Source organism: Arvicanthis niloticus, chromosome 1, assembly GCF_011762505.2.
Source record: "Arvicanthis niloticus isolate mArvNil1 chromosome 1, mArvNil1.pat.X, whole genome shotgun sequence".
Classification (NCBI taxonomy): Eukaryota; Metazoa; Chordata; class Mammalia; order Rodentia; family Muridae; genus Arvicanthis; species Arvicanthis niloticus.
Window position 1 is genome coordinate 59,025,298 of NC_047658.1, and position 18,178 is coordinate 59,043,475.

At 40.2% G+C, this 18,178-nt stretch overlaps 2 long non-coding RNA genes across 12 annotated transcripts in view; both read right to left on the reverse strand.

Moving 5' to 3' along the window:
• LOC143442905 (uncharacterized) overlaps window positions 1-2,755 on the reverse strand; it is a 36,692-nt gene extending 33,937 nt beyond the window's left edge. Inside the window, exons 1-2 of the long non-coding RNA XR_013111518.1 lie at window positions 2,610-2,755; window positions 24-91 (exon numbers count right to left, since the gene is read on the reverse strand). This is a non-coding gene — a long non-coding RNA (uncharacterized LOC143442905). The remainder of the gene's footprint in view (window positions 1-23; window positions 92-2,609) is intronic.
• A 188-nt stretch (window positions 2,756-2,943) lies between these two features.
• The window catches only part of LOC143442906 (uncharacterized), a 139,810-nt gene continuing 124,575 nt past the window's right edge, over window positions 2,944-18,178 (reverse strand). For 7 of the 11 annotated variants that reach the window (XR_013111530.1, XR_013111526.1, XR_013111522.1 and 4 more), the window contains one exon: window positions 2,944-3,112. This is a non-coding gene — a long non-coding RNA (uncharacterized LOC143442906). Of the gene's footprint in view, window positions 3,113-10,468; window positions 10,634-13,730; window positions 14,092-18,178 lie in introns of those variants that run through there. The other 4 variants (XR_013111521.1, XR_013111519.1, XR_013111533.1 and 1 more) reach the window with 3 other exon arrangements.

The window sequence follows — 18,178 nt, forward strand, 5'->3', positions numbered from 1 at the left end:
ACTATAAATGGCCACAAACTCACCATAAGTTGAAAGTTGGAAGATATTTTATGAAGTCCTGAAAAGACTAGCAGTTACCTACTTGGCTGACCTGAAAAAAAAAAAAAAAAAAAAAAAACAGGTAGGATGATCAGGGACTCAAAATAAAAATCCCCTGCTCTCTTGCACTTGTGAAGTAACTAGAAACCATATGGTGACTCTAAATATAATCTATTGAAGGTAATTTTCTACCCAGGTACGTTTTAAAGCTGTTTTCTATCCTAAGTGCTTATTTGGCTCTATTTAAGAATGGGATTGGAAATCAGACAGCTCTAAGAAACTATCTTTGTAACAGGCAACATAAGGCATTAGCAATAATAAAGGGTGAAACTGTGGCCCTGGGGTGAAGAGCCAAGAGTGGGGGACACCACTATTACCCTATCACTCACAAGCTAGCACTGTGCCCTCTCTAGTTCAGAGTGTATTTATCTTGAAACATACTCTGACATCAAGATATTTCTAGTTTATTACAAGAATCTTTGCCTTGTAAAAATTTTCTGAACCCATTCTTACGTTTATCATGCTGTTGGGTATTCGAAAAGATAGTGGACAGTAAAGTAAACTGCAGTCTTAAAAACAGATCACTAAATCTGAAGTACAAAAAAGCATTTAAGCTCACTAAGCCCTGGGTTCCATTCATAAAATGGGCATAATATAAAGTTGCTGAAGTGATTTCCAAGAGGATCCAATGTCCTCTTCTGCCCTCTGTGAGCAATATATGCTTATAGTACATAAACATACATATAAGCAAAACACTCATACACACAAATATAACTAATTAAAAGAATTTAAGACCAGCTTGGACTAAGAATGAAATTCTGCCTTACAAGAACAACAATAAAAGTAGCTATTTAAATTATTTCAATAAACCTAATAAATCCTACCCAATGCCCTCAATAATGTTAGAGTTCATTGGCCATGTGGGAGGGGTCAACTGTTCTTAAACATTACTATAAATCCAGGAAAGTTACCTGGAGATGTTTAAAATTAAGGAAGAACACCAAGATGCCTTTCTAGGACATCCATGTATGTTCTATTGATCTCAGACCACATTCTATCAAAAGGCCATGGAAGAACAGGACAACACACTAATAAAGTTATGTTCAGATACCATAGGATAACTCTTCTATTCCTTATCACATGGCTAAAATCTACCCTTTCTCCAGGACCAGTGTGACTCAGTCCATAAATCCAGCTCACAACACCATCTCTTTTAGTCTTATGTTTGGCAACAGTCTGGTGATTCTAAAGTATGGCTTTGCAGGCACTAGCATCTGACTCATAAGGCAGATTGAGTGAAACCTGGGGTCTCAGGCCAATAGAGACATGTCACTAACAAGGGACAACTCTTCTGCCAGTAAGTCAGTCTGTTGTAAAATGTGGATGGCTTGAGAAAGATGTTGATTTAGTACCTCCTGTACCTGTAGCATCTCAGCTGACTGCCATAATGACAGTCTCTGCCATAGTAGCTATCTGGGTCAAGGCAACAGCAACTGTTGTCTCCCCGGCAATGCCTGAAATAATGGCAGCAATAATCCCTGTAAAAATCTCTGTTTCTCCAGTAAAAAGGTTGTAGGTGAGTCTGGGTCATCAGAGTGACACCATGAAAGTGAATGGTATTTACCATAAGCATCCAAATGGCAGCTGTTTCCCTTATCAGGATAGTTGTTGTTGAATATCCCATCCAGCAGGTGGTCAGGAGACATTTTCCATTAAAGCAATTAAGGCTATCTCTGATAATGGAGATTTTCCATTAAGGAAAATGGAGGTCAAACACAGACTATGGTGGTTTTCCAGCCAACTTGGCTGCCAATGGTCACATTCATAGGGGTCACCCCAGTCTACATTTTCACCAACCAGTTTATATGGAAATGCATCCCATTAAAGAGAAGACTAACTTTTAATAGAGTAAAGGAGCATAAATAAAGACAATTTATTATTTATTAATGGGCCACATAAATCCCAATTACTCATAATGAGCTCATATTGGAATTAAATAGATCTCTATTAACATAGGGAGTAATATTGGAAGCATCAAGTGAGATAACCTCCACATGTCAAGTGAGGGGTTGGATGACAATATCGGGTAGGTCCCAGCAAATCTTACACCTAGTGCAGGCTGGCAGTGCTCCCAAGAGATGGGAAGTCCCACAAAAGTGGGCATTTGAGGAACCCTTAGGCATTGAGGCAGGAGTAGATGTGATATGCTTGGGGGATTCTTTGAGGATTTGTAATCAGTAAGGGGAACATGAAGCTCCATGCCTAACATGGTACCATAGGTTAGATTAGCATGAAAGTCCTCCATGATCAGATTGTGTAGTCAGATACAATGGCTGTTGGAAGAGACATTGGTGGTAAAGCAAATAATTTCCTCTGTGAGCCAAGTGCCTTCTAATTGTCATGCAGTAGTGACTGAGTCCATGAAGGGCAAGCCCAAACTCACATTGGAAGAGAAAAGAACAGGGTAGGCTGGGGAGTTAACTGCCATAGGCAAAAGAATGAGGCTAGGGACAACAAAGTCCAGATCTCATTGGCCCTCCCAGGTTGAAAAGAAATTAATAAACACCCACATTACATCTCGTCGTCTGGTCCTGGTCCTGGTCCTGGTCCTGGTCCTGGTCCTGGTCCTGGTCCTGGTCCTGGTCCTGGTCCTGGTCCTGGTCCTGGTCCTGGTCCTGGTCCTGGTCCTGGTCCTGGTCCTGGTCCTGGTCCTGGTCCTGGTCCTGGTCCTGGTCCTGGTCCTGGTCCTGGTCCTGGTCCTGGTCCTGGTCCTGGTCCTGGTCCTGGTCCTGGTCCTGGTCCTGGTCCTGGTCCTGGTCCTGGTCCTGGTCCTGGTCCTGGTCCTGGTCCTGGTCCTGGTCCTGGTCCTGGTCCTGGTCCTGGTCCTGGTCCTGGTCCTGGTCCTGGTCCTGGTCCTGGTCCTGGTCCTGGTCCTGGTCCTGGTCCTGGTCCTGGTCCTGGTCCTGGTCCTGGTCCTGGTCCTGTCCTGGTCCTGTCCTGGCTTGATGAATCACCTCCTGGTCTGTGGCTGGGCAAACATCTCTTGAGGGCACCCATATTGGCACAGTTACATCTTGGGAGAAAACACAAACATAACCTCACCCCCTTGTCAGCAGCAGATCGGGCAGTTGCTAATAAGAGGTAATTGGGTCCCTCCATCTAACCAATGGGAAGGGCATGTCCCTCGGGTAAAAATGCCCAATGTTTGAAAGCAGGGCTCAGCCCTTTCTCATCAAAGGAGAGAAGGTTCACATGAAATAGAACCTCCATGAATGCTACATGTGGATCTCTTTTGTATTCTGGGGAGGTAATCCAAGCAATTTGCTCTTTCTATGATTGCTTGGCGCTGTTCTCCTAGGTGTTCCTCCTATGGAGGTCAGTAGTTAATACAGGTCTTTTTCAATCTCTTTTTGTCTCATTATTTGAGAAGGATTTCTCACTGAAGCTCTCCAATTTGTGTGGCCTGGGTGGCATGTGAACTCTAAGTATCTGGAGCGGTCTCTGCCTTCCCTGCTCAAAGATTATAGGCTTATGCCACCATGACCAGCTAAAAGATGGTTGATAGGGATTTAAAGTCAGATTCTCATGGTTGTATAGCAAGAACTTTACTGACTTCACCATCTCTCTCCTTCCAAGAATAAACTATCTCTCATTCCAGCTCAGTTAAGAGCTGACTTTGCAATAACCATACCTAACATAGAATCTAGAATTCAACAGATACTTGTAGAATAACTACATGTAGATAATGAACCATCTGATTGTCATTTATCTTCTGCACCGTTAGCCTGCCACCATAAAAAACCATGAGCACTGGAGCACAGGATTAGTGTTAAATTCTGGGAAAGGCTGTGGGGCAGTGGGCTGTGAGAGGCAGCTGGGTGCCTGATCAGCACAGGACTCGAACCCTGGATAATACCCTAATGGGATGGTAGGTGTTCAGCCTTGTTCCTGGGCCCTGGTTCCTTTCACTTATCCTCAGCCCCTCCTAAGGAAAGGTTTGTAGCTTTAGGTCATGCAGCACAGGTAGCACAGGTAAAGGGCATGACTACAGGCCAGATTACCTCAAGAAATCTTTATATTAATGAGATACCTAAAGGCCATAGGGCGAAACCAATTAAGCATTCTTTCCCAGAGCCTCCTCCTTACAAATGGTATTTAACCTCAGGCCCACCCTGAGGACACTGGGTACAGGGTACAGCTACATCTACTTTCTGCCATGACAATAAACCTTTTAAAATCATGAACTTCCTCTCATCTTTGGGGCCCACCATGAAGAACCATGGAGGAAGCCTTTGACTACCAAGCCACTGCAGTCTAATCTCCCGTGGAGGACTTCTCTACGTTCCAGTCATGGAGCCCTGCCAACTCAAGCAAGCTGGCCAAGCCAGCCTTGACACAACCATGTGAGTTGCTTATACCAAGAGTCTCTACCCCTATGGACGATGCTGGAGCTTCTCTACCTCTTCTCCCTCTTGGCTGTGGACCAGTCCAGCCCATATGCCCACTCTGTCTTGGTCCTTCTGTAGTCCCCAGCAGCATCTGGGTGCCCAAGGGCTGAGACCACTGATATCCCCATTTAGCCCCTTCGGCCGGAGACCCTCAACCCAGGAGCTCTGACCCCGCAGAACTTCAGACCAAGATCTCCCCATGACCAGGCAAAGCCCCCCAGCTTCTTATAGCCCAGTATCTGCCCAGCATCGAGTAGAGTGAATTCAATCAAATTCCTGGGCTTCTGCTCCCCAAGCCGTGATTCCAGTGGCCTGGGACCACAGACACACTAGATCCACAACTCAACCCAACAGGACCCATGCCCACGCATGAGCTACAGCCCCACAAAAGACAACTCTGCCACTAACTGCTTGAACGTCCTCTTAAAATCTTCACAAATTCTCTGTCCCTCTGGTTACTCAACAATAATAATTAAATTAATTTGAACATAACAAGCATATTTAAAGATGTCTGAAACAACATAGCCACATGATAGATGATAGCTATTGCTATACCAACTCATAAAGAAAGTGGTAGATTTTAGGACTCTACACAATCATATCATCAAGACAATGGTGGATACTTCTTAGAAATCATTTTCCCCTGGTCACCTCCTGTTTTTTTTTTTTCCATATGGATCTCACCTGAGCTGAGGCTTCCTTTCATGCATCTCAAGCCTTCTGTGGCTACATTCAGCTGTAGACATAGCTGTCCTCTCTCAGTCCCTGTAGGATAAAAATGCTCCTCCCTGCTTCTGAGTCTTTGTGAGTAGTCTTGCCTTCATCTACCCTCCTCTGCTAAGCCAAACCAAAATCCAGAAAAGCCTCTCTGACCTTTAATATTTTGTTACTTGTTCTTGTTACACAGGGTTCATTTGTGTCTTTGTGATCCTTTCTGCTTCATACACTTAAAACAACTTCCTGTTATTCATCATTTGGAAAGCACTATTCATGGGCACTGTATGTTCTGTCAGAGAAGTCCTGTTTTCTATTTTGCTGCTGTATATACTGTAACAATTTTTTTTAAAAGTGCTTTTTTTTTTCAATTTGTTTGAAGAGTTTAAAAAAGGATTGACATTAATAATTCTTTTCAATGATTCATATGATTTTCCTGAAGCTATCAAATGTTGAGCTTTCTTTGTTAGGAGTTCTTTAACACATTCTCTTAGTTTATGGATTTTTGGAGGCAGGGTGCCATGATGCACATGTGCAGCTACCAAGAAATCAAACTCAGATCATCAGGCTTGGTGGCAGCCAGTCCCCACAACCATCCAAGCCATCTCATCAACCCAAATAATTGTTTCATATTGGATACTTTTGGTTTGATGTACTTCCAAACTGAACTTTCTCCCTACCATTCTAGGAGGTGAACACAGCATACACAGTGTTCCTACTTCTGAGTGCTATATACTCAGACTATTAGGGGATATTTTTTATAAATGTTGATCTGACGTACTTTCATGGTATTGGTGTGTTCATGGTTTCATTTTCATATGTCAGTCTTGATAAATTATGTTTCCTAGGTATTTATCTATATCTCATCCAAAAATTGAGACTCACAAATAAACATGAAAATTCTCCAAAAAGTAATGAGTCTTACAAATATTACGTTTAGAAAATTTTAATACATCAATGGAAAAGAGTTTGGGGAGGTGCTTGGAAGTTCTGAGCCTATCGGCCCCATGAGGAAGATGGGGGTGGGGGAGAGATACAGGCTTATAAATGCTGTGTCTAGGGTTAACTGTTACTTCATAAGTGTAGTCCTAGCATCTGGTAAGTGTGCTTCCTGGGCAGGTGAAAGGTTGAAGAAAATAGACCCAAGACCTATAGTTTTTCAGGTGCAGCAGATAGTTTTTCTTGCTCACTTAGGCATCCAGGGAAGCTGAACAAGTATGTAGATGACCATGCAGACCTCAGTGAACGAGAACTAAGGAATTAATTCCTGAAATGACCCAAACGAATCATGGCTCTGACATTGTCAAATGATGACTCCAAAGTCATTTTATATATTCTTTCCATTCAACCAGCTCAAATGGGAAGGGTCACGAGGATACCATATGGATAGCTCTTCTGAGCTCTGCCTGTGTAAGGAGGATGCCATCCTCCCTCCTAGTTAACAAATAAAAATACAGAGTAAGAATCTTCTATTTATTTAAATTTAAATTTGGTTAAATTTTAATTCATTTTAATTTGAAGTATATATGAATAACTATTTTTAGTATGTCACATGCAGTATGTGGAACATGTATATTTTGCTAAATGTGTGTGTTTATTAAATTTGACCAGATAGCTTATATTTCTATAGGAACGTTTGATCTACCTTCTGATGATTAAAACTCAAACTCAGACTCATATGACAATTAAAAATAAGTTATGAAATATAGTTCAACTATTTTCTAAGACAAGAAAATGGTTTAGAAAGAAATTATAGAAAAAGGTACTACTTGAGTTTGGAATACATTGGAATACTCTCAAATATTAGTTAAAAAGTCAATACTCAGTTGGACGCAGTTGCATAGAGGCCTGTAATTGCAGTGCTCAACAGGTCAGGGTAGAAGTTTATTGTGATTTGGAGGCCAGACTTGGCTACATAGAATACTACCTGGTAGTAGGACAAATATACCTAAAGGAACTTGATCATCAGACCATCAGAGGACTAACCAAGCAGTATTCAACCTAGCACTCCAGGTAAGTCCTAAGCATTCTGGTTTTGGGCTAACTGCTGTTTCGTTGGTTGGTTTGGTCTGGTTTTAATCACCATAGAAAAAGAGCTTTTTTTTTCCAGCCTTGCATACTGGACTAATCTAGAGCCTGAAACTTTGGAGTCAAAGAGCAAAACTCAAACATCCACCAAAATATGTTCAATAGGAGTTCTCCCACTTGAAGTAAGTTTGTGATAGAATACAAGAATAAAACAGTAAGATGACAGGGAAACAATGCTAGCGTCATTAATCAAAGTCAGACAGCACCAAGCCTGCTTGCTTCTTCTGTGCTTTGTTCAACCTCCAGGGCAGGCAGCACATCCATGTGGACTCTAATAAGCTGTCTCTTGGGAGTGATTTGACACAACAAGCTAACTAGCTTCCTGGGCAGTTTATAGAGCTCCAGAACTATTTTTAAAAATCCCCTTGTAATGGTCTTAATTCCAGCAATCATTGCTATTCATTTCAGAAGCTGGCACCATAACTCAGCATAGCGATAATAGAATTGACAGTGAACTGGAGTGGAATTCATGCAGGTATAATTAACTTTAACAGAATTGATTACAACTAGCTCACTGTCAGGGCTGCCGAGGTAACAATTGATTTTTCCAGCTGAGAGAGAACTCCCAGCTTCCTCATTTTCATTTCACCGAAGACATTTTTCCTTTTGCTCGAAGGTTTATGGCAGCCTTTCTTCCTTCTTGCTTTCTCATTTCGATTTGTAAATTGGGTACTTGTAAGCACAATATTTAGGGAAGAAAGGAAATGCAACTTACAAGCTTCAAAACAACTCATCCACGCTCAGAAATTTGGCAGCTGTAGAAGATGTTTAAACAAGCATCAAGAAAGGACATGTTGGCTGTGAGCAGGATATGTGTCTCAACTGTGTGTTGCCCACTGCTAAGGACTGAGTTTGTCCCTCACTCAAACTTTTCACTTAAGTTTCACATGCCAAGAAGCTATGTCTGCCTCCTCCACATGCATTTTATGTTGACCTTTAACCTCCACTATGAATTTATTTGGAGCTGAGCATCATTAAGAGCAGGCCCCTAATCCAACATAGTTGTAGTCCTAGGTAGAGAAACAAACAAGGAATGAAGGGTGCACAGCCACAGAGAAAAGGCCAGAACCGGTTTAGAGAGGGTAGCTATCTGTAAAGCAAGGGGAGAGACCTTTGCACAAAACTAAGGTTTAAACACTTTAATCTTGGACTTTTAGCCTGGAACTGTGAGAAAATTAAGTTACGATGTTTGAAGTACCCAGTCTTTGGCATTGTACCTAAGCTGATCAATACATCCACCTGGCCGGTGCTTTGTCAAGGGTCCAAGGCTAGTGTTTTCTAAAAGTATTGAGCAGAGGAACTGCACATCTTGCACTAGAACCAGCTGAATCCATGTACCAAGACGCTTGCTGTTGGCATGCACACGTGCCTCCTCCAGTTCATCCTGTGGATGTTCCATCTCTTCCTGCACACGCTGCTTCAGGAGCCAGTGTAGGAACCCTGGCTGAATAGGCAAGGATGGAGCTGATAGATACGGTCTTGCTGATCTGGGTCCCTAAGTTTCCTAGTGTCCTGACCTTGGGCTATGACCTTAGACAGGGAAGCTCCTTAAACTTCAGTGCTATTATATGGACAACAAAAACAACTGAGGGTTGTCCAAAGCATCCAACAGAATAATATATGTGAACATGTTTCATATAACACACAGTGCCAAAACAGTGAAAGAGCAACTGATAACGAATGCAGAGAGACTCTGATAACAGAGATTATAAAATGCACTCCATTTGGTATTCTACACAAAATGTCAGCAATTCATCCGAAGTTGCTAAATATCTAAAGTACAAAAATGCCTGTCCTTTTTGTTGTGCCCGAGCTGCCCCACGCTTGGGGGCCAGAATATTGCAGACCGCTCTATCAATGTTGGAACCCGCACTGACACGAGCCTTGGGGGCTGAGTTGTTAGAGCCCACACTGCCCCAAGCTGCTCAGGTCTGCAGGTCAGGGTTCAGCAAGAGAGAGAGTGAGGACGGATTCGAAGAATGGAGACCAGACAGAGTGTGATTCAATCCCATTTATTCTTCAGTCTCTCTTCTTCTCTCCAAGTCCCTAGTCTTGAGTTCCTAGTCCCCAGTTCCTAGTCCCTAGTCCCCTAGTCCCTAGTGCCTCCAAGTTCCAAGTTTCTTCTTCCAAGTGCTGAGTGCCTAATACCTCTGCCTAATTCCAACTTCCAAGTTGTACTCCACTCTTCTGTCTGCCTCTCACCTTTTATATGTCTCACTTCTAAGCCACGCCCTTAAGTCACGCCCTTAAGTCACACCCTTAGGTCTTATCTCTAAATCTGATCTCTAAGTCATGCCCTTAAGTCTGGGCTCTAAATCACAGCTTTAAGTTTCACACACCCAAGGGAAAATCCTGGGTATCTAGAGCAAGATGTTATCAGAGTGTGCTCAGCTGTTGTAGGCTATTGTAATCAAATCTCTTATCAGGGTATATGGCTCAAGATGGCCGCAAGGATGATAGCTGCCTTCTGTCGGCTTCCCACACTTTGATTATAAGTTTTGTCTTTTTATTATAAATTTTGTCCTTTTATTAAAAGTTATAGTTATTTGTTAAAAACTGTGAAAATGGTAATGTAAAGACAGGATGTATAAAGAGACACTCAGAAGATACTAATCTTCTGAGTAAATGCATAGAAATGCCATATGTGAATGCCATAGAAAGCCAATTACTTTCCACAAATGATACATGCAATAATAAAATAACTTATGAAGAAAACTCAAAAGAGGTTATTCTCGAAAATCAGTGCTATGGGCCTAGAAGGCCTAACCAAAATGGTTTTTTTTTTTTTTTTTTTTTGGTGTTTTGTTTTGTTTTTTTCTTTTTCTCTTTAAAAAGGATTTATTATAGGCAAGTTACTCAGTCATCCTAACCCATTTAGGTCTGTTGAGAACTAAAGAAAATGGTGTGTGTGCCTATCAACTGTAATGCTGCTTTTTGGATAGGAAGTGGATGTTACCTCTTCAAGTCCTGGTTCCACAAATAATTCATTGCATGACCCTAAATTCCCTCTTTCCAAATCCCTGTGTTATTACCTGAAAGCCAGAACTTCCTGGCTATGATTTTAAAATAATGAACACTATGGCTCTGTTACAAGGCTGATAAATAATGCAGGTTTCTTACATAACTGTGAAATAAAACTTACGAATCAAGACTGAAAATATGAATTGAAAACATCTCACCATAAAAATGTTAAACAGGATGATAAACGGGAAAAAAAATCATTTCTCCTGGATCTTTTTCCTTTAAACTATTTGGTCAGTCAAAAATTTCTTAGAGCCATGGGGATGGATCAGCTGGTAAGGGCTCTACTGCATGTCTGAGGATCTGAGTTCAATCCCTAGGACCTAGAGAATAAAAGAAAAGAATCATCTCCTGCAAGTTGTTCTCTGACTCCATACTAGCCATGGCATAAGCACACCCACAAACAGACATATACATACACACAAAACAAATAAAGTAACAAAACTAGTCTGTCATATGTATGGTCTGGATGAAGTTGGTGGACTAGGAAACAATGAGAAACATGTATGGCAGAACTACGAAGACCTGAGAATAACTGCAGTATAGAGCAGAGGACTGAAATAGCTCTGGCAAAGTAAGTTAATTGTGAAGAACAAGTTACAGGTAAGTTGGATTCTGATGTCTACTTCTGTTGTTGGGATCAATTTCCAATGAACTCAGTTCCACTGTGCTTTCACCTGAAATTGTCAGAAATGGACCCAAAGCCACATACTGGTGACAGACACATATTCCTAAGTCAAACACACTGACAAATCCCATCAAACACTTGTTGTAGGCTGCAAATGTGGCTCAGTGATAGAGCACTTGCGTAGCATACAGAAGTCCTAGGTTCAAACAAACACACACATACACACACATGTGCACACATACATACATACATACACACACAAACACATACATATACACACATACATACATACATACATACACAAACGCATACATATACACACACATACATGCATAAGCACATACACACATATACACATGTATACACATACAAACATACTTGCATACACACATACACACATAAATAATTCAAAACTTATTCACTTTCTAAAGCTACTATAAGATCAGGAGATCAAGGTCAATGAAATTAACCCATCTGAATTTTCTTTATTTCATTTATGAAATGAGACACAGTATAAGTTTGTTTTGTTTTATTGGTTTTTTTTCTGTTTGTTTGTTTTCTTTTGGTTGTTTTGGAAACAAAATTGGGTAGTATATTGAGGCACTGTTTGACATGACACAAGTATGAGCTCTTTGCTGTTGCAGTTTGTCTCTAAGGGATCTGCCCTGAGTGAGAAGCCCTTTCAGATGCTTTTATAGCAAATGGCTGCAGGAAATATCAACAGCAGCAATTTTTCTACTCATTCTTCAAATTCTCCTTAGTGTTCATTATCACTTTTATTGAGTCAGCCCAGCTGAGGACAGACACCAGCCCAACTCCGTCATTCTGTCATGGAGGCTCTGCTGTGGGTAATTTGTGTCTTACAAAGGGGAAAAAGTGTTTGGACAAACACGAGAGCTAGCACATCAGTTCTTCGGGTGGAAACTCACAGACAAGAGGCTAAAGGAGCTTCCTCTAATCCTAGGGGCAGGAAGGCACATCGTTCTGAAGTCTCTGTCATTGTGAGAGGTAAGTTTTAGCAGAGCAGTCACTGCATGTCACAGAGGGACAGGGTAAGTGACAATGTCATACAGAGCAATCGAAATAGGAACTATGGCATGCACTGCAGAAGGCTGTATGGACCAGACTCTAGAGATGCTTTATAAATTCCCCTTGGTTCAAATAATGTTTTTTCATTAGCAACTATAAAAAAAATGGGCTCTAAGATGCCCCTCATATACTGCCCTGCTCACCTGCCTGTCATGTTCTGCCATCCTCAGATTATTTGAATTCATTTCAGATTTGCCTGAGGCTGGCCCAGCAGGTAGCAGCTGACAGACAGAGCACAGGTGGCACAACAGCTCCTGTCATGTTACCTTACTGCCCAGCTGTCCCACCATGACTAAGCATTCAAGGTCATTGTCCATAATGCCAGGAAAGCAGGGAACTCAGAAGCTAGGCAGGGAGGTTTGTGATGCACCCTTACAGGAGGCTCCTCTCCTGGTGGATCCCCAATGGGATACTTTGCAGTGTGAGAAGTAGACCTGCCAGGTGGTACCATGCACAGAAAAGATCCCAAGACCAGAGAAGTCTGGTAGAAATAGAAGACAGATCCTGTACTTGGCCTTCCTCTCCGTTCTTCAGCTGAGAAAGCAAACAGATAGACAAAGCCAGGTTTGCCATCCCTAGCTAGACAGCCATCTGGCTTTAAGATTGTTACTGAATCTAACTCTGCCTAACTGAGTCTAACTCAGTTTCTCTATCTGCAAAATGTTTCAGTTTTTAGGATGCTGTAGTTCATAAATATAAAACATAAGATGTATACAAATATAAAGAGTAAATGCATAAGGCATGGTGATTTATGTAAAATGTGTCCCATACATTGCACACATATGTATCAACACAAACACATGGAACCATTTGGGAATAAGAAGAGAGAGTGACATAGAAAGAAATGGGGAAAAAAAGTCAGTAAAATCATTATATTCATGTACAAAACTGTAAAGTAATTAGAAACTGAGAAAAATCATTTATTTCCAGGTTTGTTATCATGTCTGGAGGCCAGAAGACCTAAAGTCAAACTATCAACAAAACTGTGTCTCTCCTGGGGACAGCAGAAGAAAACATGTTTATTTTTTTTTCCAGATTCTAGAGGTTCCTCCTATATGCCTCACCTCATGATCTCTATCTTGCATTATTGCAGTCTCCAATCCCAGTACGCCATCTTTTCTGCCACTGACCTGGTTATCCTCTTTTCATAAAGACTCTTGCGATTATGTCAGGCTAAACAGAATCACATTGGTTACGATTCCCATCTTGAGATCCTAGACTTAATCACATCTGCGAAGACCCTTTTGTCATGTAGAGTGGTATCTTGACAGGTTCTGGTAATAAGCGTCTAGGTATCTTTAGAGAGCCATTACTCTAAAGAGTAATGTATTTGTATGGCTGTTTCATGTAACTGAGACTCAGAGCAGCTATATAAAGCTTAAGATGTTAGATAAGAGGTACAAATTTCAGCTAAAAGTGTAAACCTGTTGCCATCAGCCTTCTAGGCATAGAAATGGAGGCTGAGAACTTTACTCCTCGTCTCTGCTAACAAACTACCCAACACAAGTGGGATATGGAAATTTTCTAATGAAAAGATGACTGTAAAGTGGCTTTAAATGACATTTCTCCGGTACAAGGCATCCCTGCTCCATTTGTGGGTGTCCAAATGAAGAAAATAGGCTTGAGAAGTAAAGGTTTTTTTTTTTTCAAAGTATGTGCATTAAGGAAATAGTAGAAGGAAGACTTCACCCAAGGTTGGTTTAGCTCTGAGAGCAATAATATGTTTATTTGGTGAAAAACAAATTAAGGAGTCCCTGAGAAAGACACATGTACTCCTCAAGTTGAATCTATAAGATATAACCTTTTACCACTCTCATGCACATAACCTTTCAAGTACAGAATGCAAAAAGCAACTATTCAGTCTTATACTTACTTTATAAACAACTGTCTCTATACATTCTACCTGGTCAGGAATTGGGTTACAAACCCGAGACTGATATATGAGGACATAAGGAAAGGTTACAGTTCTTCAGTAAGGGAAGGAAAGGTCAGCTAAAATCATGCTCAAAATCTGTGATGCTCTGACTATTGTGCTTGAGCAGAATCCCCACAGCTTCCATAGTTCTGTCAGAAAAAGACAAGAAAAAAAAAAAACTTTAAGTAAATAAGAGGAATGAGTTGGTGGCCAGTTAAATCAGACCCTTTTCTATGTAAACTAGTATGGCAGATTTAATGATTGCATTTCTTCTTCTTAGGTAATGCCACATAGTGAAAATATAAATATATCCCAATGAGGGAAAGTTTGACAACTGTATATGTGGCTTTAGTGGGCTCCTAAGAGGAGCTGAGCACTGCTTCGCCTCAAAGGTGACCATCAGCCTTTGTCATATATCTCTGTGTGATGTTTAAATTAAAAAGTTACTCACAAAAATTATTCTCTGCCTGAATAAGTAAATTGAGGTATTTTTAACCCACAAGTATCTATTGATGATGTACTCCCAGACTCCTTAGAACAGCCTGCAAGGTCCTGCAAATTAACCCTATCTATTCTTCAGCCTTCTGGCCCCCAGTCACAGTCATGGTCACCCTCTTTCTTCTACATTCACTTTTTTTCCCTGGCCAGTCCCTGGATGTCGATACATCAAGCATGTTGAACTTTTTACACGTGTCCTTTCTTCTGCTCAGCACCCCTGTTTTCTTTGCTTCCCCATTTCACAGTTTATTAGTTTTGATTTCTGAAGAACTAAATAATGAGGAAGGTATATATCCTTAGGATGTCCACATATCTACTTTCACTCATTTCTTTTGTAGTCTGCTCCCAGAAACTGGCTCATCACATTGATCAGAACCGAATTGCACAACATTATGTATCTTTGGGAGAGTAGGACACCAATGACATAAGCACACTGTAATCTAGTTCACTTCCTACATTTGACTAAAGCAAATTTTTCATTTGCCTATTGTACCAAGTATAGAAGATCCTCTCCTACTTCTGTGTGTGTCATCAAGTCACATGACATCACCACTTATGAGCATAGCTGTTTTCCAGACACTTCTGCCTTAATCATGCAATTAAGAGCTCTCTGCTCACACATGTACCCAATTTGAAAAGCAAAGAAAGTCTGGTACACATGTATCAGGAGGAGAAGGAAATACTGTTCATAAGCATTTGCTCTGATGCATTATGTCAGAGAAAGCTCGTACTGGAATGTACTGGATGTGTGTCTAGAAACTAACAGAACTGGCACTTGTAATGATTAATCTTTTTTATCAACTTGACTGTATTTGGAATCTTCAAGGAGACATATCTCTGGATGCATCTCTGAAGTCTCAGGTGGTACAATTGAGACAGGAAGACATGCTCTGAATACGGAAGACATCATCCTATGGTCTCATGTCTCAGGAAGAAAATGAAGAAGAAAGTAAGTGGAATATAACCTCTCATACCCTGTTGCATCACTGTAACCATCTTCCTCATGATCTTGTTGCCTCATGTTACCCCTGCTGTGATAGACTACGCCTTTGAACAGTCAACCAAAATAAACCCCTCCTTAAGTTGTTAGGAACTTTGCAAGACAATAATATGCAATGAAACGTAAATTTCCCATTCAGGTACTGTTCCTCCTCATATGCACAGCTCTATGAGCAGTAAGGCACAAAGCAGCAGATGAAGTACCTGCCACATCTACCTTAGACTCCAGGACAAGGCTCCATTCAGAGTTCAAGTTTAAGGTTAGAACCCTCTGCTACTCTTTTGGCTTCAGATGATATTCATCCATTAACACGTACTTCTGGTAAGCTCTTATTCCAAGTTGTGATTGTGTATTATCTTGAAGATATTTAATCAGTGTTTTACTTCCTCCATCCTATGATCTATTCAGATGAGGACAAGATCTTTCCTTCTACCTAATTTGCATTCACAGCTCACACTTCTGTGACAACCGAGAGTGACAGTTGAAAATCATGCAAGTTTACTTAATATGTTTTAAATATCATGGAATCCTTCATTGAGAAATGAAAGCAAATGACTTGGTTGACTCAGTATTTTTATAGCAAGCTTCCTGAAGAGTAGATAATAGTGAAGGACAATGATAGAACAGAACATTGGACCTAACATTATCAAACTTGGAAAACCTAGCAAGGCCTGTTTAGTAAGGTCGTCTATACATGCTATCTCCTCACAAATAAGTCTGCTGATTTTCTACTGGTTTAGGGAGAGAATCTTCACCTGAGGGTTTTACAGCCTGCTCAAGAGAAGTTTAGGTAAGGTCAAGATGACTTTTCTGCTTCAATTTGCTTCAACTCCTTTAGCTTAAAATATGCAACATGCCAAAGTGTGGTACTCAAGAAAAGTGTATTCTGAACCCTGTAAACCACATTGATGTGAGACAATGTTGCTTTTGCTTTGTGACATATCCCTAATATGTGGACCATGGTAGTTGCTTGTCAATTAAATGTTGGGTGCATGAGCTGAATAACTTGTCAGAAGGTTGAAGTATAAAGTTCTATTATATTTATACTGAGATTATTGAGCCTGGACATGTCTAAACTGAAGGCACCTGAGAGGTTTTCCAGAATTTATTTCATAGAAAAGACTACTAATAACAGATCCAAGACTCATTCAAAAGGTTAAGACAACACAGTAAAGTGAATGAAATAGTGGTTAAAAGAAAACACCAAATTATTGAACAAACTATGGAGATACTTTCCCTCTGGGAAAGAATCAAGACCAAAGAGTAACTTCTATCTCTTTGGCATCTATCAAAGAAAAAGAAAAAAGAAAAAAGAAACTCATGCCTGGTCCCTCAGCATTTTATACTGTCCTGCCATTATGTAAAATGCTTTAAAACATTTTCTTCTCATATATTATCAGCAGATAAATTTGTGAGTTAAAAAGATGCCTAATTCATAAATCACTATTTACCCGTTAGTTTTCATTCACAAATGTATCCTTATTATGTAGATATTTACTATCAATTTATTAAAAAGGAAATAAAACATTACTAACAATTTACAAGACTTGAAATTACAATCTGAAGTTCTTACTAATTTGCCCTTGACTATACTTTGTAATGTCATCTTATTATAATTTCTGTAAGAACATGAATTTTGTTATGAGAAAAATTCTATCAAAAGTTATTCGGGGGAAAGAAGGAGAGACACACTGAAGAACAAGCAAGTGGCTACCAGGAGAGAAAAATGGAGCTTATGTAGAAAGGGGATTACCAAAAATATCGGCTGATTTTGGAGAGAAAAATATAATTTTAAATGAGTGAAAACCAGAGAATTGGAGGGAAGACCTGTTCTTAGATGACTGTGGCATTCTTTAGAAGTAAAGATGAATATGTATGTGATGTTGTAAAATTCTAATATCAGAGTTCAATTCCCTGAACCCACAGAGTGAAATGGAGAATACAGCCTCTACAAGGTTTTCTTCTGGATGTCACATGTATGCTATGGCATGCATTCTTACACATACATGTTATTCACATGTGCATACTCAATAATAAACATCAACATGCCAGTTCCCAGTCATGGTGAATATTAACATCTTCCTCTTTTGTCCTGATTCCAAAGTACTTCATGACAAGAAATATTCTATCTAAATGAGTAATCGGGGATCTGTTAAAAGGTGAAACTTAAGTATCTTAATGAAGGGAAGCATTTCACTCCACACCCTGAGGGAAGGGGAAGAATTAGTAATCTTGGAAAGTAATTAGATTTAGCTCTGATTTCCTCCACCCAGCAGCTACTAGAGAAATGGTAGAGAAATCAGTTAAAGTCTGCCCGAGGGATAAAATACATAGCATACTAATTATGTTTGGAGTTGCTCTAGATACTGTAAAGCAATCCATATATATATATATTTCAACTGAGCTAACCACAATGATAACATAAAGCATGTGCCTGCATGATTTCTTCCATTTCTCATAGAAGAAAAGCATCATACATAAGTGATTCACAATATCATTAATTCATCTATGAAACAAACTCCTGCAATCAATGCCACCAACAAGCTAGATAAAATTGAACTATGATTTTGCTCTATATCTGGTAGACAACACAGACAATGTTGTTGATTCCAGTTGGATCAAACAACAAAGGAACTATACATAGTTGAGGGTCTTGTGTGAGATGTGTGATAAACAACTGGCAGAAGTGTAGAATTTACTCTAATTATGAGCACTGAAGATTTCTGTGGCCTGAAAAC